General features: G+C 46.1%; 2 long non-coding RNA genes across 2 annotated transcripts in view; both read left to right on the top strand.

The window, feature by feature from the left end:
- LOC144892600 (uncharacterized) overlaps nucleotides 1–18,885 on the top strand; it is a 130,703-nt gene that overhangs the window by 83,018 nt on the left and 28,800 nt on the right. The gene's annotated exons all lie outside the window — the stretch shown is intronic.
- Nucleotides 483–18,885, top strand: part of LOC137429743 (uncharacterized) — a 35,926-nt gene continuing 17,523 nt past the window's right edge. Inside the window, exon 1 of the long non-coding RNA XR_010984935.2 lies at nucleotides 483–1,483. This is a non-coding gene — a long non-coding RNA (uncharacterized LOC137429743). The remainder of the gene's footprint in view (nucleotides 1,484–18,885) is intronic.

Here is an 18,885-nt window from a genome sequence, read left to right as displayed (position 1 = left end):
GAATGCTTAACCTCGCTTTTCGCTTCGCGAGCGCAGGGTAACTAGAACGGTACTCAGTGGAGAGCATACCTCCACTTGGTTGGCCATATCACTCAATGGTGAAGCATCCCTTTAAAAATTAAATAATTCTCATATCCGAATCCATAATCAGATCTTCATCGAATCCATTCTTCGTTGTCAAACACCCAATCTGTCCAACAAGTTTCGTCCAAACTCGTCCACAACTTTTTGAGATATCCTGCTATGTATCGTTTTTGGCTCCATTTCCCAATGGCGAAGAATCGCTTAAAAAATTCTAGTAGCTGGATCCGAATCCTGATCTTCACCAAAATCTAATCATTTCGTCCTCGTCACATACGCTACATCTCTGCGAAATTTCGTCCGAATCCGTCCACAACGTTTGGAGATATTTTGTTCACAAACGGACAAACAGACAGACAGACAGGGGTGAAAACATAACCTCCATACACCTTTGGTGGCAGAGGTAATGACTGATTTAAACCCTGCTTCAAGTTCAGATGCCACATAACCATGTTTTTGTCCATTATTTGTTAATGTCCCGATTCATGTTAAAGTATCTGCTGATGTCTACTAAACTCTGTGGTGAAATGATTCGACCATCCACTCCGAGTCTGGGAGATCGGTGGTTCGAACTCCGGTCAAGTCATACCAGATTTTTAAAATGGTACACGTGCTGCTTAATTTCTACACTCATCATTCAAAAAGAGTACCGACCAACAATGGGAAGGCAATGGCAAACCTTCCAGTATAACCCAAGCCAATAAAGTGCTTTGGCAGCACCAACGCTCCATAAAAGTACCTTACATCAAATGAACCACGTCTGTCTTGCATGCGATTGGTGTACAAGTTCCTGCATGGGTCGTGGTCTATGTTTAAAAGGTTACGGCCCAGAGCGTCCGGGCATGCCCAGCCTCGACTTGCCAGGCCGCGTCCAGGACGCCCGGGTATGTCCAGACTCGCCTTGTTGTTGTTAGACAACAGTTGGAAAGTTGGAATTTTTTTATCATTAGTTTTTTATTTTGTTTGTTTTTCTATACAGAGTCGAGGCTCATGAAGAGTCTACTTAAGTGTCTAATATACGTTTTAATTGGTTTTGTCGCTGACATCTTCTGATGGAATTGCAATGCAAATTTATGTAACGAATTCTTGAGGATCTGGTTCTCGGAAAGCTGGAAAGGGTGAATTATTTATTGCACAATGGTCGGGGCACAGTAGGAGGGACCTGGAAAAAGTTTTGCCTTAAATGGAAGAGGAGGAGGAGGAGCTCAGGAATGTGAAATGGTAATTATGGCTACGAGATAGGTGTGTGTTAACCTTTGCCAAGTAGGACCTGAGGCGGAAGGTTAGTTATAAAAGGCCATTACAACGGGAGTGCCTGGTACAGCAAGAGTGAGCACTTCTACCTTTCACATCGTTTACGGTGTTTACACCACCATCTGCGATCTTCCACAACAAAGAAACGGTATTTATTTCGTGACTTGATCTCCATGTCTTGCTCTGTACCTCGATTCCCTTTCGTCGTGTGAAACTGTGTGTTTAATAAGTTACGGTTTAAATTGTAGATAGAGTCAGTGTATAAATAATAATTGTGTTCGAAGCATTCGGTTACCTGTTCATGTTATCTCTTTATTCGGTGATGTTGAATTGATGCGAGGGAAATGCGAAGGTGAGTTTGTAAACTTTTCCTTTGAACACTATCACAGATTAACACTTAACAGGTATATTATATGGTGTTCGTAATGCTCGACAATTTAACCGATATTGTTATGAAAGTATACAAATGACAGAAAGAAAGGGAATGTAAAAAAAGAAAAGCAGTAAAGATAGACAGGATTTGATAGATCAAATAAATAATTATAACAGGAAAGATCAGGTAGGAGAAACTATACAGAGAAATTAATGAAGGACATGTAACAAGAAGCATACGTAGGATATAAAACAAATCAAATTATATGTACTTACATATCCTTATTATCAGTTCTCGTCACCCCTCAGCCCAAATTGGGCTAAGGGGTATTGTCGGCCGGGCATCCGTCAACTTTTGGTTTCCGTCAATTTCGAGCAACACGGCTTGTCCGATTAAATCCATTTTTGCAGTGTGTGTTGGGGTTGAGGCGAGGAAGGTTCATGGGCGCGCTGCGATTTTCAATATGGCCGCCACGGCAGCCATCTTGAAATTAGTTTCGGTCAATTTCAAGCAGAACTGCTTGTCCGATTAAATCCATTTTTGCAGTGTGTGTTGGGGTTGAGTAGAGGAAGGTTTCTTTCAAAAATGGGCATGCTGCGATTTTCAATATGGCCGCCACGGCAGCCATATTGAAATTGGTTTCCACCATGCATGGGCTGAGGGGTTACGCCCACTTTGTGGTGCTATTTATTTTTATATTGTATTCACTATATTTATTTACATTCACTGCATTTTTATATTGTATACTGGCATGAGTCGGCGCGCTCTGCACGCCTCACCACACGTCGTTTCAGAGGGGAAGGCATCTTTGACCATTTCGGTGTCTTTTCGGTCTTCAGGGTCTTTTGGGTCTCCAGGGTCTTTTGGATCCTCTGGGACTTGAAGGGTATTTTGGGTCTTTGAGGTGTTTTGGGTCTTCAGGGTCTTTTGGGTCTTTGGTGTTTTCAGAGGCTTTTGGGTCTTCGTGGTCTTTTGGTTCTTCTTGGTCTTTTTGGGTCTTCTGGGTGTTTTTGGGTCTTCAGGGTATTTTTGGTATTCGGAGTATTTTTGGGTCTTTGGGGTGTTTTTGGGTCTTTGGGGTCTTTTTTGTCTTCATGGTCTTTTGGGTCTTCTGGGTCGTTTGGGGTCTTTTTGGTCTTTGGTGTCTTTTGGGGCTTCAGGGTCTTTTTGGGCTTCGGGGTCTTTTAGGTCTTCGTGATGTTTTGGGTCTTCGGGGTGTTTTGGGTCTTCGGGGTCTTCGGGGTGTTTTGGATCTTCGGAGTGTTTTTTTTTTTTGGTGATATTTCAGTTTTTTCTTTTTAATACATTTGCAAAACTTTCTAAAATCCTGTTTTCTCTTTGTCATTATGGGGTATTGAGTGTAGATTGATGAGGGAAAAAACGAATTTAAACCATTTCAGCGTAAGGCTGCAACATAACAAAATGTGAAAAAAGTGAAGGGGTCTGAATACTTTCTGAATGCACTGTATGTAGCCTGTGGCTGCTTAGCTGCCTAATTTGCTGGGGGGTGCAGCTGTGCCTTTGATGCAGTGCCCCCTGTTACCAGAAATCTGGTACTCATTTTTCTGACCTCAGAAAGATGACAGGCTGAGTCAACACACCTGATAGGCTATACACCGCTCAAAGACGTGTGCGCATATCTCTGTGCTATCCTGCCAGCCCTTCACATGTGATATATGTACAAGATCTTCAACAAACCTTAGATTCTGATTGTTAGATTGTGTGGCATAATGGTTAGAGTGTTCGCTCTGAGTGTTGGAGGTTCGCGGTTTGAACTGCCAGCTGAGTCATACGCAAGACTTTTGAAATGGTACTTTCTGCTTGACTACTACCTTGCTTGATGCTCAGCATTTGAAAACAAGTAAACGAAAAAACATGTTTTAGGGCTACACACTTTTATTTATTTACCGCTTTACCGTTTTTGCAACAGAACGGCCCTAGAGTGACGTTTCAACACGATAACGCCAGACCACACGTTGCTCGAGTTGTACAGCAGTATCTTAATCAGAACAATGTTAATGTGTTACCCTGGCCCGCAATATCCCCTGATTTGTCACCCATTGAACACGTCTGGGATGAAATGGAGCGACGTTTACGACGTCATCTGAATCCTCCAAAAACGCTGCAGGAACTCCACCAAATCCTTCCTCGGATATGGAATGATCTTCCCAAGGACTTTCATCGACGTTTAGTGGCCTCAATGAGGCGGAGGTGCCAGGCCTGCATCAATGCACAAGGTGGACACACTCGCTACTGACCGTGTGAACTTGCTTGTGAACCCCCTCTTGTGTTGTGGCTCATTTGCATATGCCAGGTGCACTGTTCTCATGGACTGTTGATCGTTACCATACCTTGAAACATTTGTCTTTCCATGTAATAACATTTCATTCGCGGCAGTAAAAGTTTAACACTGATTCTGTTTGTTGTTTGTGTGTCACAATAACTTTTGCCTTTGAGTATATATATAGTCATGTGAAAACGTAAGTACACCCCATGTAAAGTTTTGACTTTTTCAACATATAGCTATTTGATCTTCATTTCAACAATATTGATAGATAAAGGTGATATAATATAACAAATATCATGAAACATTTACATTTTGTAGTCCATTGTATCATTTAAATAAACATAAATGCAAATTTCGCATGTGGAAAAAGTAAGTACACCCCATGAAATGTTTTTTTTTCTTTAACATATGTGGACATATCAATATTTGATCTTCATTTAAACAGTATCTATAGATAAAGGTGATCTAATTGAACAAAAAACAATGACAAATTGACTTTGCAATAATTTATTCAACAAAAAATTGTTGCACAGCATGCACAGCTCGTTTCAAATCCCCCACAACATCTCGATGGGATTTAGATCCGGGCTTTGACTTGGCCATTCCAGAACCCTCCATTTCTTTCTTTTCAGCCATTCCTTGGTGGATTATGGTATGTTTAGGGTCATTGTCATGTTGCAAGGTCCACCCTCGGTTGCGCTTCAAATTTCCAACAGATGGCCTCACATTATCCTCAAACACCCTCTGGTACAATGAAGAATTCATAGTGGATTCTATGATGGTGAGCTGCCTAGGCCCTGATTCAGCAAAGCTTCCCCAAACCATAATATTTCCACCACCATGCTTTACAGTTGGTATCAGGGTCCTGCGGTCAAATGCTCTCTTTGGTTTTCGCTAAACATGTCTTCTGGTACTGTGGCCAAATATCTCTACCTTTGACTCATCTGTCCAGAGCACATTGTTCCAGAAGGGCTGGTCTTTGCCGAGGTGTTCATTGGCAAACTTTAGTCTTGCCCTGATGTTCTTTCTGGACAGCAAAGGTTTCCTCCTGGCACACCTCCCATGTATATCAAATTTGTGCAGCATCTTTCTAATCGTAGACTCGTGCACTTTGACATCAGCAGTGGCAAGAGCTACCTGTAGGTCACGTGATGACATTCTGGGGTTCTTAGAGACTTCTTTCAGCATCTTGCGGTCTGCTCTCGGGCTGAACTTGCTGGGACGGCCTGTCCTGAACAAGTTGGCAGTTGTTTGGAATCTTCTCCACTTGTAGATGATCTTCCAGACAGTCGAATGATTGATTTCAAATTGTTTGGAGATCTTTTTAAATCCCTTCCCAGACTCGTAGGCATCTATAACCTTCTTTGTAAAGGCCTCAGAGAGCTCTTTTGATCCAGGCATGTTGACGCCGCACACTTCAACAATAAAGAGCAAACCAAACTAAATGTCTGAGGTTTAAATAAGACAGGTTCCTCCAAGATCCTCTCCAATGATGTTCTAATCATTTGCACCTGAGCTGGTGCACCTGATTCTAATTTTAGGTATTTGAAGTAGTGATAAATGTAGGGGTGTACTTACTTTTTCCACATGCGAAATTTGTATTTATGTTTATTTAAATTATACAATGGATGACAAAATGTAAATGTTTCATGATATTTGTTATATTATATCACCTTTATCTGTCAATATTGTTGAAATGAAGATCAAATAGCTGTATGTTGAAATATGTTGAGAAAGTCCAAACTTTACATGGGGTGTACTTACTTTTTCACGTGACTGTATATATATTACAGTAGCGTAGTGATGGGGGCGGAGGGGGCGACCGCACCAGGCGCGAAGTGGATGGGTGTGCCAAATTACACCCTAAAAAACCGTTTTCATGCTCCATTTGTTTGTATTGTATATAAATTATCATGCAACAAACTCATGAGATCACGAGAAGCAACATTCAGAACCACGTTTTACAGTTTAAGCTCCGTGCTACTTGTCAATGTGTCATGTGGATGTTTGCAAACTCTTTCATCCGGATTCACTTTTTTAGTAATTTCTATATCTATCACCTCGCACAGGTTTCCGTGAAGTTAACACCCTTTCCCTTTACTCGATTCAAAGTTGAGGTTGTACCATTACAAAAATGGGGGTGTTGTGGATTTATTTGTACAAAAGGCGGATGCGCATGCGTAAATAGGATAAATTATGGACTATGGTAATCCGATAATGGTTCGAATCCTGTAAAGGCCTGAGAAACATAATGTAAGACGCGAATCGGGCAATGGTTCGAATCCAGTAATGGACTGAATCGGTTAATCGTTCGAATGCAGTCATGGTTTGAATCCCGTAAAATAAAATCGAATCCGGTAAGCGTTTGAATCGGTTAATGGTTCGAATCCGGTAGACGTTTGATAAATGCTTGTCCTAAGAATGTGTCAAAAAAATGGCAATTTGGCGGCCATTTTGTTTATGCTAATTAGAAGGTCAAAAACTCAAAATTCAGCTTGGGAATCGGGTTAATCGAATTCATCATACCCTAATTATGTTAAAAAGTGAGGTTCCCAGCTTTTACCCAAAAATGCACCGAACATTCACATTTCTCAGAAATCCGTCTTGTCTATGAGCTCACCTTTGTCTGTTTGTTTTTTGAATAGGATATCTCCCAAAGTTGTGGACGGATTCGCAGGAAATTTGGTGGAGAGATTGGGTATGTGACAAAGTCGAAATGATTAGATTTTGGTGAAAACCCGATAATTTTAAAGTGTTCTTCACCATTGAGAGTTCGGGTCAAAAACGATATATAGGCGGATTTCTCAAAAAGGTCTTCTCATGTATATCTATCTATAATTCCAGTAATCTCTGTGTGTGTGTCTGTGTGTATGTCTGTGTGTCTGTGTGTATGTCTGTGTGTCTGTGTGTTTGTCTGTGACCGCTGTTTCTCGACAACCACGGGTCCGATATACTTGAAACTTGCCAGGTATATTGCTGGGGACCTGAGGATGTGCCTTTTCAAGGTTTCATATTAATCGGACAAGTAGTTACCGAGCTATGGCGATTTCTTTACCAAACTCCGCAAGCCGTTCGCTTTGGACCAAACCATTTCATGTAAATAGAGGGGGGGGGGGGGGGGATTGTCACCGTACTCGCAAGCCGTTCGCTTTGGACCAAACCATTTCATGTAAATAGAGGGGGGGGGGGGGGATTGTCACCGTACTCGCAAGCCATTCGCTTTGGACCAAACCATTTCATGTAAATAGAGGGGGGGGATTGTCACCGTACTCGCAAGCCGTTCGCTTTGGCTTTGCGAATGGACCAAACCATTTCATGTAAATAGAGGGGGTGGGGGGGGATATAATTTTAGATATATATATAGTACGGGCATGCCCTAGTATATATAATTATACATATATATACATGTATATTGTTACGGAACCGGAGTACGGCACTCCCCTTAGGGGGGGGAGGGGGTTAATCCCCCCTTCTATTTTCACTGGCCGTCTCCGCTCCTGACGCTACACAGCTACCTCCGGAAAGGCAGGTGCGCAGCCCCGTTCGTACCGCGGACAGATGTTAATTGCCGAGCGGTTTTAGCAACCGCGGCACGAACTATTAACAGAAACTAACCCGATCCTTGAACGTTGGCCAAAATCGCGCCACAGGTTTTCAATGGGAGAAAAGACAAAAATGACCGAATGTGAAGAAGAAGCAGAACAAAGGTAGGAAATACGAATATGATTTATTTGCTAATTACTATTTACACAATCAAAGAAACCAAGGAAGAAGGAAGAATAAGAAAATAATTACAGAAAGAGGGACGGACCAGAAGGACACAGTGCAACGCTAGCTTACCTATGGCAGTCTTACTTACAAACCCAGGAGAGAACAAACAAAGACAGACTCACACGAATGGGGAATTCTCAGGCAGGAATGGTGGGAAGGATGCGAAGGTGGGACCACAGGGCACCGCAAGCGGGTCCGCTCCGGGCGGGAAGAGAAGAGCCGGCAGTTCCTTGTATTCGGCTTTACACCGCACACCGGCAGGGTCACTCGCTGCCTCGTCAGGGCTTCACGCGGCTGGTTGAAACGGGGCTGGTTGAAGCGGCTCTCTGCAGAAATCTCTCTTGTGCAGAACTCAGCTGGGTCATGTATCTGCCATCCTTTTTCCACAAATAGCTTGCTGTCTCTCTCAAAAGGCTTGCGTGCGCGCTTTTATTGCGCCTGGGGCGATCAAGCCGCCGGCCTCCAGGACACGCCCATCGGTGAGCTCGCCTCGGCCCTGATTGGTCGTGAGGGCTCACCGATCCCGCCCCTAGAGGAGGCGTTGGCAAGGCCACGCCTTGTTCCTGGCGCTGGGCTGACTCCTCCCACCTTCTGCTCCGAGATGACCTCGTGCGTAATGGAGTCTTGCGGCGAAAAACACGGTCCCAAAGCAGCAGCGGCGAATGCAGAAAACCGCACGCATAAAACCGCCCAATGCAGTTGGCAATGGCTGACAAAAGGGGAATTGGAAGGGAATCTACCTTATTTGAATTCGGTGCAATGAAGTGTCAATTAATGGAAGACAAAGCCTTAAACTAACACACATAATAAGGAGATAACTACTGAACAGGGAGATCTATGATTTGCTACGTGATTGTATATGGAATAACTAAGGGGACGACCTTTGACCTTTATACACACTGGAGGGTGATATACACACAAAAAAAAACACAATTCTCATATCCACAACACTGCACCCTCCTCCTCTTAGGCACGTCTCGGGCCTATTAAACTTTTACCTTTAGTGTGGCACGTAGGTGTAGTTCCCTCTACATTTAACCTGACCCTGAGTGTGACAGTTTTAAAACACAAATAAGTATGTCCCTCTGCTGCATTGCACCCTATCTAACAGATTTACGCCCACAGCTAACCGAATTGCGGAATTGTCTTCAAACGACAACATGAACGATGGGGGAGCATTATTTACAGTTGATGCTACTTGTATTTACAAAACTAACCCAGGACCTGTGATTGTTCTTTTGGGGGGGGGGGGGGGGAGACAGCCTGCCCTGCATCGACGCACCATAAAGCACCAAAAGCACCAACCAGTGCACAGTCACCACAGTTCATAATAAAAATAAACAAACCCCCGGTGGTGTTCTTGCTCTTCGCTCCCTCTGCTGGCCAATGTTCTTCCAGGTGTTGTCATTTTCTTCATCTTCTTACTGGCGGCCTATTTGGACATAATAAAATGAAATGCACAAAACGTGTCCGTTTTTATTTATGGCCCACAGGGACCGACTATGGGTGGTTCACCTGTGTGGCATAGGTGCCCCGTGACCAAGGTCCGCCAGCAAGATCTCAGGCCATCATGGCCGGTTCCAGCAGAGGGGCCATGCCCCAACCCGTGGGGTCCATGAGTGGTGCTCAGCCACAGACATGTGGTCCATAAGTGGTGCATCGATGCAGGCAGCTGTGGTTGCGAGAGTTCGGGCACACAATGGCGGACTCCTGCACGCTCCCCTCGGTGCCCAGAGAGCAAAGTCCCCGGGTGGGAGACAGGGGGATAGAAGACAGGTGAGTTAGGGATAAGGCCACAAGGGTACACATCAAACAAGGCAATGCAAGATGAGGTGCGTACGGAGAGCGAAGTGAGAAAGCTCGTCCCTACCGGACGTCACCCCCCCCCCCCCTGTTACCCTACCCTTGCCCTTACCCCATATGTACAAAAAGCTACACATTTACAAATTCGTCACTACTGTCACGTCTTCCCCATATCTCTCCTATACCAAATTCGTCACCACAATCCCTCTGACCAAAATTTGCCATCACCAATTCATCATCAATCCTCATAAGGAGGGAGAGATGGAACAACAAAGCACAATGTCACACGCACGTCATGATGCATCTCACATTCCAAACATTTGCACAGAAAAATAACAAAAACAACCATGGCATGGTGTGGAGCACTGTTACCTCAGGTGAGTGGATGTAGATGGTGCGAGGAGATCTCATTCCTAACTACCTTCTAAATGACATTAACACACTTTACACTACCCGGGGTCTTTCCCTGCCAAACCATTGGCCAACTTACTCTATGGGTTCTAAAAACCAATTCCCATTGACCAAACTGTGGTGCTTCATCAATTTGGGGTCTCACTCCCCCGATTCAACCCCCTGTGCCTTGGCACAATTTCCAGGCTGAGTCGTGTGGCTCTCCCAGCAGGTCTACCCACCTGCACACCTCCACCACTGCAGTTGCCTCCGAGCTTACCTGCTCCTTACCCTAACCTATCTACTGGGGATGGCCCTCTGGTGCTCTCCGCACTCGGTGCCCTCTATGGCACTGGGCTACCCGGGTCCGTCCTCCGGATCCTCGGGCCCCATCCACAACTCTAACGGCTCCCAGAGCCCACCTGCGGCCTCACCTGGCCGACATCCTCACAGTGGTGGAGTGCCCATTCAACTACACATACTAACAGGCCACACACCCAGCCATTTCCACGTCACTAATGCACCCATTCAAACACCATTCTTCCACCACGCACCACAGATGCCAATATCCAACCACAAATTACCTATACCCTCTACCTAACACTTACACGACCCTCCCCGGGTATTCGTGATAGGGGTCCACTTTTCCCCCATTGACACCTTCGCACCATCCACTCCACTCCACAGTTTCCATCATACTCACTCCATACCATCCATTCCATACTCTATATATTCCATACCATTTATTCCATACAACCATGCTCATGCCATACCTGTATTTGCACACCTGTGCCATCTCACCTGGTGCCACCTGCACCCTCCTTCCTCCAGGACCATTTGCTCAACACAACACTCAATCACCATTACTCACTCATACACTGCTCAATACACTTCCGATCCTCAAACACTCGGCATCATCTGATCTAACTACTCCCCTCTGAAACCCGCGCTTCCCAGTCGCCCCTTTAAACTATTGCGCTCCCTCGTCATTATAATCCAACTACCCTCTCTATGTCCCCACTACCTGTCCAATGTCGCTATTTACCTTACCGTTACCTATGGTCATTTCTAGGTCCCTATACATTATCCTAACCCTCCCGGGCTAGTTTTCACTGCCAAACCCCATAAAACTATAGCTCCTTTGCCCCCGTTTGTGTGAGGGATGGTGGATTTGCCATCTCTCCACATCGGGCATCTTCCACTATAAATTTTGCTCTCAAATTCCAGTCAATCAAAATTTTCCAATCACAAATTCCCTATCTCTACCAACATGTCCATTAACTTGAGCCTCGGTGCGTCTTTACATCCTCAAAGCCCGGCTTCGTAAAGCCGAGCAATGAATTTGGGTGGTTTGGTCGCCTGCAGTTGGATCCGTCCGGCATTCACGATTCTGGGGAGGAGGCATGCTCGGGCCGAGGTTCCACGCATCATCGCGGCTCGGAACCTTGCGGTCTCCGGCCCGACGACCGAGGCTCGCCCGGTCGGAACCCCGTCCCCGCCAGGGGGCGAAGGTCCGACCCGGCTCCCTTCCGCCGGAATCGCGCCGATCGCTGCTCTGACACGGCTCCGACCATTCAGTGCGGGGCCCGACCCGAATTGTGCACGACGCTCCGTAGCGGGGCGAAGCAGCATCGATCCGCGCGAAGCTTCGCATCCAACAAAGCGCGATCCGCGCGAAGCTTCGCATCCAACAAAGTGCGCTGCGCAACGAGCGCCCGCATCGGCTATCCGTCACCCTAAATGCTACCCCGTTCAACGTCGATGCCTTACTCGCATGCTCACACGCATACGCGACCCTTTCCACACCCACCAAGCCCGGCGTTCCAACGCCGCCCGTACATTCCACACACTCCGTCCATTCCACCAACGCACTCCCTGTTACACACCACACCTCCCGCGCACCTTCTTGCGCACACTCATCGTTCGCACACTTCGTTCCACACCTCTCCGCCGTTACGTCCTCCATAACACTCACCATGGGCGTGCACTCTTGCATCCACCCACTAACGCGCTCCGATGTGCCCTCCCGCACACGCGCCACAACCAACTCAGGTGTGCTTCCTCGCACACTCATCCCAAGCATGCATCCTCGCACCCGCTCCACCACCAACTCACTCTCCGGGTCACTCTCACCCTCGCACGTACACTCCGTATCGCTCTCACTCCCTGTGTCACACCCCGTACACCCCGACGTGCATTCCCGCTCGCACTCGGTTTCACATTCGCGCTTTGTAACACGCTCATTCCCCGATGCACACTTTTTCTCCACAAGCACGCCATTTTTACTCACACGGGACCCTTCACCAACGCCCGGGTGCCATATTGACCCCAATCGCGCGATAATTCTCTTCGCGCCAAACATCCTCTTACAAAATCTCCCGGCACCACATACAGCCCGTCTCACCTTCGGGGTTCTTCTTCCTCCCTGCACCAACACCTGCAAATCTTTATAAGAATTAATGAGCACAGCATCGTGATGTGAGCATGGACTTTGAGCAATTTCCATTCCTTCCTCCAGTTGTTGCTCTTCTAAGTCCCCGGTCTCTCCAATTTCAATTCCCACTACTTCTTTTTCTTTGACGACCGCTGGCTTTATTAAAATTCCCTCTACCTCAGCGGTCGCCGGCTGCCCCATACCCCGGGTCGCGATTTCTACCCCGGTCCAGTTACCTGTGCTTTTCTCCACTTCGCCCAACCAGCACTCCTCGAGTCGCGTTACCTCCTCGTGCACCCGTGTGCCCCTCCCGCTCAACCTGCGGTCAACCTCCCTCTCGGCTTCCCTCACCTCATATGTGGCTTGCCCCCTCGCCAACCCCTCATTAATTTCTTTGGCTTGGCCAATTATTCCCCCCAGTTTGTCCCCTAATCTGCTTCCAAATCCCTTAAATTTGCTTCCGAGTCCCTCCAATTTGCTTCCGAGTCCCTCCAATTTATTTCCCATATTGTTTAACCCGTCTCTTAATTGCTCACTAGTACTCCTCGCTTCGTCCCTCATTGCCCCCCATTTGGCCCCCCAATCGCTCACCCTGAGCCCTCATTCTGTTTTCCAAACCTCCGATTTAGTTTCCCAATTGCTCACTATTCTTGGCCATAAGGGCCTCCATTTGCACCATAAAAAGGTTTAAATCCACCGGTGCTGCTACGGTCACGGGCGCGGCTAAATTTGGTGCCGCTGCAACCACGTGCGCGAGGGCGCCATTTTGTGCGCCTGAAACCCCCTCAACCACCTCACCATTTCTCTCATCCTCCATTTCTTCCCTGTAGTCCTGGGTTACCCCTAACCCCTCTTCTAATTCCCCCACCGGCATCCCGTCGCCTTGACCATCCATGGCACGATTTTTAAATTTAGGATGTTAAAAATAAAATATCGGGCCACTCGAAATTTTGAGCGCGCTGTTCGCGCTTCGGGTCCGAATCCCACTCCTGACACCAATTGTTACGGAACCGGAGTACGGCACTCCCCTTAGGGGGGGGGTTAATCCCCCCCTTCTATATTCACTGGCCATCTCCGCTCCTGACGCTACACAGCTACCTCCGGAAAGGCAGGTGCGCAGCCCCGTTCGTACCGCGGACAGATGTTAATTGCCGAGCGGTTTTAGCAACCGCGGCACGAACTATTAACAGAAACTAACCCGATCCTTGAACGTTGGCCAAAATCGCGCCACAGGTTTTCAATGGGGAAAAAGACAAAAACGACCGAATGTGAAGAAGAAGCAGAACAAAGGTAGGAAATACGAATATGATTTATTTGCTAATTACTATTTACACAATCAAAGAAACCAAGGAAGAAGGAAGAATAAGAAAATAATTACAGAAAGAGGGACGGACCAGAAGGACACAGTGCAACGCTAGCTTACCTATGGCAGTCTTACTTACAAACCCAGGACAGAACAAACAAAGACAGACTCACACGAATGGGGAATTCTCAGGCAGGAATGGCGGGAAGGATGCGAAGGTGGGACCACAGGGCACCGCAAGCGGGTCCGCTCCGGGCGGGAAGCGAAGAGCCGGCAGTTCCTTGTATTCAGCTTTACACCGCACACCGGCAGGGTCACTCGCTGCCTCGTCAGGGCTTCACGCGGCTGGTTGAAACGGGGCTGGTTGAAGCGGCTCTCTGCAGAAATCTCTCTTGTGCAGAACTCAGCTGGGTCACGTATCTGCCGTCCTTTTTCCACAAATAGCTTGCTGTCTCTCTCAAAAGGCTTGCGTGCGTGCTTTTATTGCGCCTGGGGCGATCAAGCCGCCGGCCTCCAGGACACGCCCATCGGTGAGCTCGCCTCGGCCCTGATTGGTCGCGAGGGCTCACCGATCCCGCCCCTAGAGGAGGCGTTGGCAAGGCCACGCCTTGTTCCTGGCGCTAGGCTGACTCCTCCCACCTTCTGCTCCGAGATGACCTCGTGCGTAATGGAGTCTTGCGGCGAAAAACACGGTCCCAAAGCAGCAGCGGCGAATGCAGAAAACCGCACGCAGAAAACCACCCAATGCAGTTGGCAATGGCTGACAAAAGGGGAATTGGAAGGGAATCTACCTTATTTGAATTCGGTGCAATGAAGTGTCAATTAATGGAAGACAAAGCCTTAAACTAACACACATAATAAGGAGATAACTACTGAACAGGGAGATCTATGATTTGCTACGTGATTGTATATGGAATAACTAAGGGGACGACCTTTGACCTTTATACACACTGGAGGGTGATATACACACAAAACAAAACACAATTCTCATATCCACAACAATATATATATATATATATTGTTGCGGTTTTGCGAAGCTCGTTCCCTTGTTCCCTTACCAAGGGGAGATTAAGCCCCCTGTTCTCCTTGGGTCTTCGAACCGCGAGACTGAGTCGCCACTTCCGGTCAGACGTGGGAAAGGGTCTCGGGACAATTTTCGCACGTACCTAAGTACCCACACCGCCGCGGAAGTGGGCATCGAGTCTCGCACGAACCACGCATAATTGAGTACACCCGAGCAGATGGCGTACCACGTGGTCCGTGCTGTTACCTTGCTATTGGAACCCGATCAGAGCGATATAATTCGTACCACGCTAAGTCAATGATGGAAGGGACGAAACGGTCGAATCAAAGGAAGAACAAGTTTAATTATTATTTACACAATATACACTGGTAGAAGAAGAAGAAGAGACACAGGGTAGTCTTAAGCAGTCGTAACTTATTCCCCAGACAATGGGCCCACTCACACATACAGGGAGATGAAGGAAGAAAGTTCATGCGCTGAACGCGCCGGCTTTGGTCGTCCAGGAACAGCTCACCCGGCGTGGCCCTCTGGCGGTCACAGCACGCGTCCCAGCAAAGGCAGGCAGGCAGGAAAATATGCGCACGTCTGTGGCCCGACACAGCTGTCTTTCACAGCGCGATTAATACAACTGCCGTGAAACTGAGCGCTCCGAACTCATAACTCGTAACTCAGCGCTTTCACTCTCGTAACTCAACGGAGGATCTGGGCTCATAACTCGTCTGCCTCCCTTCTCATAACTCAACTGGCTTGCCCTGCGCGCATCTCATAACTGAGGCGGGGGCTCTGGGCACAGGGTTATATCGTCCCGCCCTGGCCCGTATCGAATGTTCCCAACCCCGCCTTTTGCCGCAGAGGTAAGTCACTCCCCTCAAGCCCTGATTGGCGGCTCGTGCTTACCGGTCACTCCCACTCCTCTTGCCCCGCCTTCCTTCGCCTTGATCGACTTGTTCAGGCCTGCCTCATATTTCGTGCCAAAACCAAAAGCATGGAGGCATCGTAAAGGACCTAATTCTCATTATTCTACTCAATGCAAAACTACACACAGGAAAGGTCTATGCTTACATTTACTATGAAATAACTGAGCTTTAAACGAGGCTACATGTTGTAGTGTAAGTAAACTCGGAGGAGAAATTAGCCTTTGTTATAAAAACACAAAACCGCAACTACATATATATAAATATATATCTCTTTGGACCCCATAACTCTAATGGTGACGATGAAGCCATATGCGACACCAGCACTTGTCGCAAGGGTCGTTTGAGCAGCAGTGCCAGTGCCCATCCACCCTGTTGAGGAACCCATTCATTTGATTTGATGTACCATACTTTTTAAAGAGCTTTGGTGCTGCAGATGCAGTTTCTTGTCAGGGGTTATAATGGGTGGTTTGTATTGTCTTCCCATCGTTGTTTGTCCATGCTCTATCCTTTAAATGCTGAGTGTCAAACAAGGACGCAGTGCGTACCATTTTAAAAAAGTCTTTCGTATGACTCGACCGGAGTTTGAACCACCGACCTCACAGACTCAGAGTGGACTCTTTAACCAACTGGTTCCTAAAAAAAATTGTCCACGACCCAAAATTTGAAATTGCAGTTGTCATCTGCGAAAAACACAAAACCAACCACTTCCTAATGCAATGCCAGGTGCAGCATTGTTGGAAGATCCATGACTAGTTGTGAGTACTTTGAAGGTGTGTGAGTGGTTTTGTGGTTGTGGCTGCATTTGAATAATGTGAGTACCTCTATTTGCATAAATATGCAAAGGTCGCACGCTTTAATAATAATAATAATAAAGGAGTCTTATATAGCCCCATCAAGCAGAGTAAACGACCCTCATGGCGCTTTACATTATCATGCGAACGCACACACACCGCAAACACATACACAAACATACACACACAGAGACACACCTTCACTCTTGCCCTATTCCTCTCCCTCCCCATTCAAAACCCACAGATGTGTACTCCCCCTCCTCCTCCCCTCCCTCCCCCGCACATGTGCACAGACGTACTCTCGATCTCTGTCCCACCTCAAACCAAAGGGAAAACAGGACTTAGACTTTAAAAGACTTGTGAAACAGATAGGTTTTGAGGGAGGTTTTAAAGGCAGGAAGAGAGTCAACATGTCGAACAGAGGAAGGCAAGTCATTCCAGAGCAGAGGTGCAGCAAACGAAAAGGATTTCTCGCCAAACGACTGACCTTTCTCGCTTTCCTGATAATAAACACTGACTTCCTATTGACCTAGATTTGTGGGAAAAATTAAGTACAAAGCAGGGGTGAACAAAGCCTAAAACAATAGTTGGAAAATTGTTGGGACGTTTTATAAATGGATGAGGTGAGAAGGAACAATGCAGTTTGTTTCATCTCGTGTTGGTAGGTGAAACTTTGTTTCAACCACATTTGTTGTTTCCATGAAGTTTGTTTCGGCCCCTAAACTTGTTGCACATGACAGGGTCTTTCTTCCACTCTACAAGAACAGCAAGGTAAAATTGATCGTGGGCTCGTCGGGGAACAATTGGGTACAACGGCAGGGCAATAAACGAACAGGAAAGGAGGAGAGAGAGAAAAGGAGGAAACACTGAAACCACCGAGTCGGATAGTTACATAAGAACACACAAGAAACTTTGGTGCAGGAGGAAGCCATTTCCGCCTATCATGCCCAATATCATAACCCAATCACACAAGCCAACATCCCCAAACCCATTTATCTCCAATGCTTCCAGGTAATAACTAGAACGCCACTCAGTAGAGCGCATACTCAAGCCGTGGGTCAAGTTGGAATAGTACGATTTCACAAAAGTTTGAGGGAGTAGTTCAGTGACAACACAAGACAGACACTGCACAGATATATATATTTAGAATATATAGAAGATAATGTTTAAAAAAAACAAGGCAATTTCACTTACATTTTCGGATTCAGCGTTGAATTCTATATAAGTGAGTGTATTTTGAGGCATGTGTGACTTCAAATAAAATTGTAAGAAAGGAAAACGTTCGTTTCATTCCTTGGGGATACAACAACAACATGTAAAACTGGCCCAAACGTCAAAACAAAACTCGCTCATTTTAAGTCGTTCAAGCTAATGCGATCACTCATTCTTCTGGGAAGAATCCCGTGCACATGCTTGTCACACTTATAACTCACCTAAATCTTTATAAGTTCATCAAATACTGACACCGCGATTGACATTCGCTGAGGTAAATGTTGATATCTCTTCTGAGGTAAAAGGAAAAAAACAGTGTTAAAGCATTATACGTATCAAACGATACATTTTATGAAACGGGGAAACCTAATACACACTTTGGTGGTTTTAAAATGACAGAATATGTCTTTATTAGAGAAAAAAAAAGAGAACCTTGAAGACGACGCCGCTAACAAAATACACCGCTCTAACGCATAACCACGAGTTTAAACTACATTTACAACAAATATGAAAACTATTTTCATATCACAATGTTAAATATAGAATATATAGAAGATAGTTTAAAAAAATGAGCCCTATCTTCCAATGGTAAACAATCCTTCAAAAAATTACTGGAGCCGGAATAATATCCTGAGCTTTACTAAAAACTAATCAATTCTTCCTTATCCCAAGGGCAATCATCCCACCAACTTTCATCCAAATCCGTTCAGAACTTTTTCCAGATATCTTGTTCACAAACACACGAACACACACACGGACACGATCGAATGCATTACTCCCTAGCGGGAGTAATAATAATACTGTAATTGCATTTATATAGCGCATAACTTATCCACCCCTTTCATTGCCTCTACCTTTCCAGAGAGAACATTCCATGCATTAACCACTCTTTGACTGAAAGACCGCTGCCTTAAAGCTGTCCTAACTCTCATCTCTTTACCCTCAAGCCATGGCTCCTGGTCATAGCAATGTCCACTCTGAGGAAAAACTGCACTGCACCCATCTTGCGCACACCATTCATTATATTATACATCTCATTGAAATCCCCTCGTAACCACATCCTTTCCAATGTATAAAGCCCTGTCTCCTTCAAACGTTCCTCATAACTTATAATCCAGTCATTATATGAGAAAAATGGGATCAACCCACCACAAATTGCAAAATAATTTATTTTATCACCATGTCCCAGAAATGTCTCCAGAATAACATATAAAAAGTCCTAGTGAATCCAAGTAGTGGAAGAGT

This window comes from Myxine glutinosa, chromosome 6 (genome assembly GCF_964187855.1).
Source record: "Myxine glutinosa chromosome 6, kmMyxGlut1.1, whole genome shotgun sequence".
NCBI classification, from domain to species: Eukaryota; Metazoa; Chordata; class Myxini; order Myxiniformes; family Myxinidae; genus Myxine; species Myxine glutinosa.
The sequence above is the reverse complement of the archived record's forward strand: the minus strand, read 5'-3'. Positions and strand labels throughout refer to the sequence as shown.